At 38.6% G+C, this 11,965-nt stretch overlaps 1 protein-coding gene across 13 annotated transcripts in view; it reads right to left on the reverse strand.

Moving 5' to 3' along the window:
- Window positions 1–10,708, reverse strand: part of LOC124155608 (protein hu-li tai shao) — a 172,791-nt gene extending 162,083 nt beyond the window's left edge. For 7 of the 13 annotated variants that reach the window (XR_006864209.1, XM_046529579.1, XM_046529586.1 and 4 more), the window contains exon 1: window positions 10,607–10,708. The gene's annotated coding sequence lies outside the window, so the exon portion shown is untranslated. Of the gene's footprint in view, window positions 1–10,257; window positions 10,462–10,606 lie in introns of those variants that run through there. The other 6 variants (XM_046529588.1, XM_046529585.1, XM_046529584.1 and 3 more) reach the window with 2 other exon arrangements.
- Window positions 10,709–11,965: the final 1,257 nt, after the last annotated feature.

Below are 11,965 nucleotides of genomic sequence, written 5' to 3' on the forward strand. Positions count from 1 at the left end.
TTCAAATTGAAGTATTCAACTTAAGGGTCATCACCATTCATGCAACCTATTTACGGCATCAAGCATTACTCTAAATGATGTGTGGCATGATAGGCGGGTAGAGCATTACGCAACAGACCGAAGGGTTCAAAAGGGTTCAAACGAAGGCTTCAACTGATGAACCACTGAGACAGCCGCACACAAGAATCCTCCCAGAGCACTTGTGTAGCATTCAGAGGATAATAAAAATGTAACTTTGTCCAAGAAAATGGTTATCCTAACCCTTAAATCCCATTTCCCTCCACCATGAAAGCATGAAATTCACAGGGCCATCAATCAGTTGAGGAAGAGCTCTACCCTCAACTGCCCAACTTTAAAATTAAAAGAATGAGAGAAAGGAAACCAAAAAACCAGCAGTAAAACAGAAAAAAAAACAGGACAATAAAAGTCTACATACACCTATCCTACCTAAGAATAAAAAAAATGTGAGAGGAAACATCGGTGAAAAGGAGAACAGATAATTAGGAGTAAAAACAAAAAAATAGGCATCCCGAACCCACCACAAATCACATATCCTCCTACGCATAAAAAAATGAGATTCTCAGCAATAGTATATTCATACTTCATAAAGGCATTAGCTTCGAGAAAATTGAAACAGCAACAGCGAGACGGCTGTATTCCAGGGCACTGGAGGCCCGGAAAGAACGGCGAACGCCTAATTTAGAAAACGAGGCTACAGAAAACTGGCAAGCATCCATTTCCTATTAGGAGACTGAAAGACCTCTCCTCCCTTAAAAAATGCGATTTTGCCGCCCTTCATGAATTAATTGAAAATATAACACATGAATCAATGAAACTATTAAAACTTTGAAAATGTTAAGGAGTGGCTTCTTATCTTAAAAAAATAGCCCTTTAAGTACCTAGCATGATAGAATAGGACAAGGAGCTCTACGCATCTCAATACAAGCACATGCCTACAAACACTAATTTACACCGATACTCCAGCGAAGACAAATCACAAGTGCGGAGGCTTCTCCTTCGAAATATAATTTATAAATTATTCCAAGCCAAGTAATACGAAGTTCAACGCTAAAATCCGTATTTCCGTGACCTATAAAATGGCCAGACAAAGCAGAACGTACTGGAATGGGTAATAGCGTTTAGTCAGTTAACTAATGCAAAAGAAACGCATATGACTTCGCTCATTACACCTTTAACCTCCATGTTTTCTTGCAAAAAATCTTCAGCAAGACGTAATCGACCTCGCTCTGACAAGCCATTGACAGGACTCCAAAGAGAAATCTCTGAGCCGAAGAGGAAAGGGTATTGATCCCTGCCTCGGACCCGACCCTAATTTAGCCCAGACCTGTGTTATCAGATGTTCACCTGGCGCCAGCAACGCAGCAGAGACGCCACGGTAGAGAACAAGGAAAATGGAGGCTTTTATTTGGCCCAAGAAAATCTCCGAATCTCCTACATAATAAACACCGTAGAGGCCAGCCCATAAGTGATCCTAACAAATGCCCATTAAAATTAAGCAATGCTCACTCCAAACATGCTTACTTAAGTAATTCAAAGACCGCGAAATGGAAAGGAAAAACATATCATCGCCGAGTAATGCCATGGAGGCGACCATAATATGTTACTAAAAGGTCGGCCGCGCTTTCTTACAAAACGGAAAGACCACCGAAGTAACCAATCCTTTACTCTAATAACTTCTTTCCGCCTTTCCACAAACCAAAAACGCACGTTGCAACAAATGGAGCGAAGCGAGCCAAGGCCAGGAGTGGCCGGGAAAACTTGGGAGGAACATCAACGAGAGATGGGAGGTCAGCCGAGGATCCAAATGAAATCGTGCTCCTCCCTCCAGGTAACTATCGCTCCCGAAAGACCGCTCGTATTCCATGCCTAAACCCTAACGATAATCTTGTTCAAAACATGAAGTTTTCGGTTTCTATGGAATAGCACCACGAATATCCACATTCTCAAATATTAAAATTTTACCTCATTACCGCCACTAATGAAAAAAATTATACATGGAATAAGATTGATTATCGACAAGAGTCAACTCTATATAAACTGAAAATTTCAATAAGGTGGCATACCGTTAAAAAAAAAGTCAAACGCCTTCAGAGGACGCATCCCTTCCGCTCCACCAGCCGAATTTTATCTCTTTCAGCGACGTGTAACTCACTAAAAACTACGATATATTCTTTGTAACTATAGAGTACATAGGGTAGAGCTTTGTTCACAACTAATCATTTCTCGAATATAAAAAAAAACATTTGAGAAAACACGAACACCAAACAATGTCCAATTTCAAATATAGGATAGGGTAGCCCAGATAATTTTTTTTCCTAACCAGAAAATTTAAATATCATTGGATAAGTTTTGTAGAAAATACACGCCACCAAAAATACCCTATTGAAATATGAGCGATGCGGAGCTAAATGTTCGAAGTGGCCCAAATTCACCGAGGCGATCCAGGCGGCAATTCACTCCCTCCCCACCACCCACGTCCACGGAGAAGGATCACGGCCGGCGGCGGCGTTCCCACAGTGGTCGCAGATGGCGGAGGGGAGGGGCAGACAGTGAAATAACGGCACAGCAACCAGGGAAGATTCGATTACGAGAAAGTGAGGTCGCGGTTAATACCTCTCGGCCACATCAGCAAATCAATCCGGCTGTGGAATACGCAATCAATCGCATGTTCGCCAAATGACAATCCGCCACTAAACCCCCCTTAAAAGTCCCGCCGCGATGGACGACTGGAGAGATGAAATACGTGAATTAGAACACGCTTCGCTCGATATAATAAGCGCGTGCATAATCAATCTGAAAGCGACGAGGCCTATTTCTATATCACAACGAACAGCTTTTACATCGCGGTCCCAATTATTACTGATTTAAGGTCTGCTTCGCAGCGATAAGATGCTCTCCGCTCGTTTGAAAACCAAGACGGGCTCGCGTTTTACACAAGGTGGTTTGACGAGCAATGATCCACATTTACACACCAAAGAATACACTTCCCATAATAAATAATTATATTGCGTACTCGATTGCACCATAAATCACATGTTATATTCCACATTCAAATTCACCTCTCGTTGTGGCACCACACATTGCAATTCATTAAGTTTTAGGACAGAATTCGAATAATATCGAGATTTAATACAATTATTCACAGCTATCTAAAGAACTACCGAAAAAAATCTACTGCGTGGAATTAATAAGGCGTGTATATATGGATGAAATAAATGCCGCCGAAATACATTCGGATCGAAAGTCTTCTTCTTCCACATACGATAAAACACTACGGAAATAATTTTCTTAATGATTTTCTGCTACACTCTGTACAGTTTCACCACATCAAATCACCAATTCACAAGACCATGAAATCGAATGCCACTGGAGAATTGGGACCTGCGAATAACGTATAGATTTGCATATAAAAGGTTCGTACAGTTTTCTTTCAGTAAAAATTCAGCCAACAAGATCTCACACACACAACCTTAATTTATTAATCATTCATTAATGAAAAACACCGATCCGCTCTACATAGAATATGAGCTTATAGTCGGACATCTTTCTATCACACTGCTAAAAGCTCTGCGCTTTTCCAGCAGATCAAACGTATTTTATTCTCAGCGGTCCGCCCAGCTTTTAGAAGACCAAGTACGTCCTTACCTTTCTAGAGACGTAGACACATACCATGCAAATCGGAGAACCAATAAAAAATGATAATATCAACGCCTTCGAATGGACATTATCTAAATGGCCGAACAGGAAGCTGACGCGTACGCTCGTTTACGATAGCAGTGACCTCATATGATCACACATTGACCCCCAAACAAACGCTCTTGCATCATGCTGCCGATGAGATCAAGAATATCGTCATGACTACATACACTACATAAATTAAACAGGATTCACTGATGCACACTAATTTCCATCTATTAAGCCTGAATCACACGATCATTTTTTTTCGTCGCGAAAGTGATCACTATCGCGAGCACTGCGCAAAATGATCGTCGGCGGCAATTGTTTTTCGCGATGGCGATCGCGATGTGGATTCCCATCGCTATTTTTCATCACTCGTCCGGTCGCTTTTTCCGTCGCTAAAAGCGTCACTAAAACCCCATCTCAGCCAATCAGATAGCATGACCGTATGGTGTGATTGCAGCGCCACGTTTGACAAATGTGGGAACGGCATAAATAAACAAACACGCTATATAATTTCGTGATGTTCGTGGCCCTATGACAACGAGCTGTGATATTGGAAATGATGCGAAAAGCGACGGCGGGAGTGACCGTGTGATTCAGAATAATGATCACAAGAGCGATTGCTTTTCGCGACGGGAAAAGTGATCTCGATAGTGATTACTTTCGCGACGAAAAAAAATGATCGTGTGATTCAGGCTTAAGGTAAAATATTAAAAGTATATCAAAACTGTTTATGAAGAACAGTTAATTTAAGCATGATAAGTGGACCAGCCAGTGAATCGGGGAACTCGTGGAAATCAACAGGAGACACTTGCAACCATGCCATAAACATTTAGAAAATGACAGAGAATTTAGGCCTACCTTATGCCAAACATAATACAAAAAACACAACAAAATTGCATTGCAAACAAAATTGCAAAAAACAAACAACAGCTTTGAAACTCAATCCTCCAAGAAATTGGGCTTCTTTCCAATGACAGGAGAATCATCCACAGTTTATCCAAAAACCCAGAGGCGGTGATGTAATCAGGATTCAGCAGTGAATACGCAAGAATTAGGAAATGAGTGAGACAAGGCTGGACACCCGTAACTTTCAACGTCTAAACAGAGAAAGCCATCGCTGTATTCAAAGAAAAGGCGTCGGGAGAATTCACGGAGAAAAAAATTAGCATGCTTCGATTTGCCGATAACATAGCTGACATAGGAGAGTCAGAGAAGGATTTGATGAATATTCTGCAGAAACATTTGATTATGATACTGAGTAGATATCAGCTGAAAATAATCACCACGAAAATTAGGATATCGGTATGCAATCCGCCGCGCCGCCTTCAGTGGCGGAGGGTAGAGTTCTCTAATGCGAAAACGAAGGTCGCGGGTTCAATTCCCGCCTGGGTAGGTAGCCCCTATCCAGACATACGGGTTTTTGTTATTGTTCATTGTTAAATCCCGGTCGTAAATGACCGCATAGATGCTGTTGAAAATGGATAATTAAAAATATAGAACTAACATTAAAATAGGGGAATAAAGGTGGAAGACCTACTTCACGCTTAAGTGAAATTAATAAGTAAACCCTTCGACCTGTGAATGTTTCCGCGGAACAGAGCCACATTACGCAGATGAGGATGGTGACCAAAACATTTGTGCACCACAGTGGGAACAACATGACGGCAATAATTGAGAGAAAGATCATTGTATTTATTTTACCACCCATTAAAGAGTTAGTATTGATATAAATTGAACATTGGGTCTTTACTGGAGACATTTAACAAAATTTACAACGAGGAATACATAAGAACCAGAGACCAATGAAGATTTCATTACATATCTTTAAATATTTATCATATTATCAGAGAGAAGTAACTGAACCAGTCTTAACGTCCTGCGAAGGAAGTGTACGTAGTATAAGACCTCATCAACGTCACATGTCGACAGTAAAACCACCAGAGTAAAATTACTATTAACTATAAAATTACCATTAAAAATTATGATATAACAGACGACAGCATGTATTCCGTAAATGCCAACTTTTCCGATTTGATTCGTTGGAGAGTAGTTATCCCCATACATATCATATGATATCCTGGAAATATATATGAAGGATAAAAACTACAAGAAACAAACCTCGGTTAACCTTGCCCCGCGATCGGCAATCTCAATTTAGAGCAAATGACAGGGAAGCAAGGGATTCCAATGCAACACCATACATTTAACCACAACAATCTTAAGGCCAATGTCAACGGTGATGAAGGACACATACAAACGTCAAGATAAAAAGTAGAATTTCCATTGAATGACAAGGGGAATCTCAAGTAATCATTCCATTGCGAAAGAAGAATTAACGTGGAAAATCAAGTGAAAAATATTTTGATCACTGCTGCACTTGCGAGAAACCTCTAATAGCATGCTCAATGTAAACGCTCAGTACCACATTAACGATGATAACGGTCCCTATTAGTAAGGATTTAGATTTTTTTAAACCTCTTAAAACCGTAAGAAATACAACATAGTAAAATCTCCATTGCTTATTCAAAATCAATTTATTTACAAAACACCAAGATCTCGTTTCGGTACATCAGTGTTCAGCTGCATTACAACTCTCAGCCTCTGCATTACAACTCTCTCAAATGATTTAAGATTTCTATTCATAACTTAAAAATACCTCTTTTTTGTCATTACTATGATATTATACCCGATATTTGCATATATAAATGGTTAAATTCACATCTGGAATGAAATAGCGCGACCTAACGACAGCATTTTTACTTTCGATAGTTATCCCACGTCAGATGTGGTAACAAGATGATGATTTAGTCAACTGCAGTACATTAAATATCACTTGACGTATCTGGATTCACGGTACAAAAATAAGTTCCAAATAAGAACCGCACATGCCAATTCCCCACCTCGCCCCAAGTTCACAAGGCCGGAAAATGTTTTGGGAATGGGTGGATCCATGGGGAGGGGTCACTTGCTTGCCATGCCCTTGAAATGAACATAATGCTACAAAATGACTAGTACGCTGCAATGGTACAACTTAGACAAAAAAGTCTTCCATCAAACTGGGGAGACGAAACTTCGACTCCAAGCGTCACTTAAGATGTGTCCCTTCCTGGAAGCGATTCCTTTTCAAATAATGACATCATGCAGCCGCATCTCTTCACACCACCAGCATACACACACGAGGCGGTAATGCAGCATTGCGTCACCAAAAGCTAATTCCATTACGACTCCTTCGATAAAAACTCTACCGTCAACAAAAGGCGGGAGAGCGGATTCGCGAAATATAAACGATAATAATAATAATTAATGAATGATAATGTTTAACAAAATATAAAATAAAGAGGTATCAGGGACGCTAAATCGTCAAAGCATAAAAACTAGTCCCGTATTCACCGTCAATGCGGATGTGAGGAGAGTGATACTTCCTTCACGGTTACAGCCTAGAATGCCCGTTTTTTCTCACGCACAGTGAGAAGTAACGCTACGAAGGTAAGTCATCCTTATCTGCTTACGTCCATTCAGTTAGCTCATTTGCCTGTAAAGCCTGAGAGTCACAATAAAAGACGATATACCCCAGAAGGAATAAGCCTAATTATGAGGACGCAAACCACCCGGTCCACCGTCCTCCTTCGGTAGCATATCAGTCGCTAAAAATTAACGAAATCTTCAAATGCTCAGGTTCTCCAAAGTAGAACCTGCGAAATATTTTCCAGCATTTCTTATATGAAATTGTACCCTAGTTTTCTCTCTGGTGTAAATGTTATTAGGTATGATACTAAGGCAAATCTTTAAAAAACTATCTACTATACTTATACTCATTTTTTTAGAAAAGAAGTAAGCAAAGTTTCAAACGAGAAAAACGTCACCAAAAAAAAAGAAAAAAAAATGACCGGTCAAGAGGGAGGTACGAGTCCTACCAAAGAGAGAGCGGGGTGAGACACCGAGTCAAGTTCACTTTCCTTGTTTCAGCACATCTATTCTGAAAAAAGAAATTTCCCCATGATACCACTAAATTAACCGATAGACAATAATTATTGGGAAAATCAATGTCGACACTAATTGAGTTCCAACTTGATACTAATAACATCACTGCTGCCCTGCGCCAAAATATCCTCACTAGACAACACAATGAGTACCGGTGATTTATGACTAACATGCAGCTCTTCTCAATAGCACCCACCCCTACAGCACACAATTAAAACGTAATCTGGAGAATAACAACATTGCAATTTCCCTGCATGGCCATACTGCCAAATGAAAGAAAGTAATAGACTCGGTAGGACTGAACACCTACATGAAAATTATATTTCAAAATAATAAACACACAAAAACTATGAATTCAACTACATGAAGGTAAAAATAAAATTTTTTGGCGACTTCAAATGTATTTATAACATTACCATTACTGTCATTATTACTGTGTCGTTCGTTCGCCTGGGCATGAAATTTCTCGTTTAATAGCACTTGACCACGTCATAAGCTCGATCAATTAATGCATAAGACAAATATAGAAGAAGCAGAAACAATATATGCATATGCGTTACTTCAAAAATGTGGAATACTGGTTTCCATCGGCCCAGTATATAATTCATGAAAGCCACATTCTTTGACACACACATCAACACCATTAACACAGTAGCACAACGGTCACTTCTCAAACTCGTATACACACGACCTACAATCCAAAAATCTCCAATGAGCATTAATGGAATGCCGAATTACATAGAAGGGTAAAAGGAAAACTATAGGAAACTAGAAAATCATGAAAATAAATTCCTCTAGGAAATCACCTTACAGAGGTATTTCGGAAAGGTGGCGATCCTCATCAACAAGTAGATTGATACCTTATTCCATTCTTAAAACATTGATTCGGCTATGAAGATAAGGCAGTTTCCTGTTAAAGACAGTAATCTTCTATTCTATTACGATTGACGATTATATTGTAAAATAATATCCCAGTTATTTTGGTAAATGATGACAGTAATACACATTTGTTAGCTGTTAACAATAGAAGTTCCTTAAAATTGCAAACTAATAGTAGAGAGATACCCATATTAGATCTGAAATACATCAAAGACGTTTCAGTTCTATTCCATAAAACTGCGATGGTATTCAATGAAAATATTTAGCTGAGTAAGTATAATTGATCACCTTCTAATTACTCTGATAGATCTCAAACATCCAAAGATAAGGAATGCACTCGGGGTTCTCAATGATTAAAAGGTATAAGATTAAACATGAGGATGCAAGAAAATGTACATCGATTGGTTACCCAGTCTTTCAGCATTCTGCAAATAGTTAAATGACCACAGACAAAGATTTTTTTCCGAATAGAGCATAAAAGATCGCCGCTTCAGTCACAAATAGAACTAAACGTATTCAACATTACAATAGCGATAATAATCATTGGCAAATGCACTACTCACAAAATAAAATTATCAAGAAATTTGTAATTACATATAATATGCTCATAAAAAAAACCGCATTGCCAATTTCTGCGACAAAGTGCTGTACACTGAATTACGGACGTAACACACTAACTGCTGCAGCCTTCGCCTAATCGATGGATGTGGGCGTAACTAGAAGTGGGATGCAGAGACAATTGGAACGTTCTAAAAATCACTATATTTTACTGAGGCTATATACACCGATTATCGATAAAAGAGCTTAATAAAGCATAGTATAACCATTATTTCACAAGAATGAAGGTGGATGTGATTATGTACGGATAACAAGAATATTAAAATTTCAAGACTTAAAAAAAAATTCCCAGGGCATAATAAGATTCACAGTTGAATCACGTAATTCAACATGCACCCAAAACACGGACAGCAACAAATAAAGGGGCAGCAGTAATAACATGTTCACACTCGAGCCACCTAGTTTCCTCGAAACGGTTGATTACTTGAAGGAAATGAACTACAGGCAGCCGCGTTGGGGTGACAAATTATTGACTATTTCATATTCTGAATTATATGCCTCAAAATCAAAATTGCATGTCTTTGAGCAAACTCTTTCCTTAACAAAATTCCTGATAAACGGATCCTTAAGCGTTTATCTACATCAATCGTGGGCACGCCCCACGTAGCTCGTGAACCATCAACTGGGCAACCGTACTTAGTGCTGACAAATAAATATATAATAATAAAGCAATTATAACAAATTACTGATGTGAAATATACGAAAACCGTCAAAATAGCCAGAGTAAACAAGTAATATCCAACCGTATTAACACTCCATCAACATCAAGGCATAAGCTAACCCAAAACCTTTTTCAGAACTGTAAACTGTCGTAAAATCGACTATAGATGTTCACAGTAGCCAACCAGTACCCCTGTGTTGTTACTAAGGAGTAACTCTTTTAAGATAAATCTTTTGATTCCCATGAGACGATAAAAAAGATACGTTCCGAAATGATGCACATAAACTCAGCAAGCCATTGGGGATGACACAGAGGAAATATTAACAGTGCACTAAAATATTAACACTACTTAACACAAGAAATGTAAAGGATAACAACTTCGACGTCTCACACCGCAGGGAATTCCAACATACCTCGGGATGCTTTGTTCACGCAACAGAAGGAAATCTCAAGAATGGCGCCTAAAACACTAGACAATTTCACGAAAGTTGAATTCACAACAACGTACCACTAATACAACACCTTTCAGTCTACATTGATATCATAAGCCACTAGCGTTTCGGCACCGAGCAACATACACCGCTCTTCTCTAATAAGTCGTAACCAATTGGGAGCTAGCCGAGTGACACACCCTTGTATGATGTCAGGACCGACGATAACGCCGAAACACAACCAAGATCGAGAAATCTAAGCAATTTTCCGGTTGTACCACATTCCTCAGATGTAGATACAATGAACAATATTAAAAAAATAACCACTTACCGTTAAAATATCCAAAATTGCGATTTACCACTTAACCGAAGTAACTGCACGATTCTAATTCCACTACTGACTCAGGCTGTTGGCTTTTGTGGTCAGGGCACTGCCCCCTTCTTTCTTCACGACTCGAACTCAAGATGGTTTATTAAGGTTTTAGTATCAAATTAAACACAGTTAAATGCTTTTTTATTATTATTAACGGATATTTACCGATTTTAAAAAGGTAAAGTTATCAATGAGTAGAATAGCAAACAATGCAATGTGTTATGAGAAATTGGTATTCCAAACGAGAGGCTTCAGTCGAACTTGAACGATAGTCGATTTCATGGACGATATTCGAATTTGTACCTGATTTCTGTGAATCATAGAGGAATATCTATTCCAAATGCATTCATTTGATATATTTCCATGATTATTTTATTTTCTACGAAAATAATGTACCCAATCAATTACAATTTACGAACCTTATACTCTTTTAATTTAAAATAATGCACTTTGTGATGGATCTTTTATTTTCTTTTTGATCCTCGGACAAAATAAATTATTACCATTTAAGGAAGCAAAATAGGAGTAAAACAAAGTTTTCAACCTTAACAGAAGAAAAAATTTGTAATCGAAAACTGCGATCAAAGAGTGCGAACAACTCTCCAAGTACAATCACAAATGGATAATATATTGACAAGCAGATTACATTTTGATTCTTTTTCATTTCAGCGGAATCATGTTTTTTTTCGCTAAATGAGAAAATCTTGAGTAATTTTTTGTCCATTACTGAGAGTTATAATTATAATTTACATCAAAAAATGTATATTGTAGAAAAAATCCTTTTTCTGAAAGCATAGTGTTCACCAGTTCTATTCCCACATACTTTTTCCCAGCAAATTAGGCAAAAACATTTCATTACAGTGCAGACACTGGTAGTAACGTCAACAAATGGTAATGAACAGAGGATTCTGCAGCCCTTAACGGTTGTCTGGAAGCCTATATGTTCTTCTTTATGTTAACATTAATAACTAAAAACAGAGCCCCCCAGATGATGATCTCTTCACTAAATGATAAAAACCCGTAAGTTGATTTTGACTAGATAAGATTAGGTTCACCACAGATTTAGCCGCAGCTGTTCGAAATTCTCTTGTTAGGGGAATTTTGAGTAAGATTCCCTCATATCCAGCAGTGGCGGCGCATGCATATGCATGTTAGCAACTGCACAGCCGAAGATGAATGAACTATAAAAGAAAACTATGTATTCCTTTGCAAAGAGAAAGATAAAATCCTGTCCACACAAAGATGAGATATGAAGCTCCAAACGCTAGTGCTATCTCCTTAGTGAATTCACTGCTCCACAACTGTGCGATCCCCTGG

The sequence above is a fragment of the Ischnura elegans genome, chromosome 3 (assembly GCF_921293095.1).
Source record: "Ischnura elegans chromosome 3, ioIscEleg1.1, whole genome shotgun sequence".
NCBI lineage: Eukaryota > Metazoa > Arthropoda > Insecta > Odonata > Coenagrionidae > Ischnura > Ischnura elegans.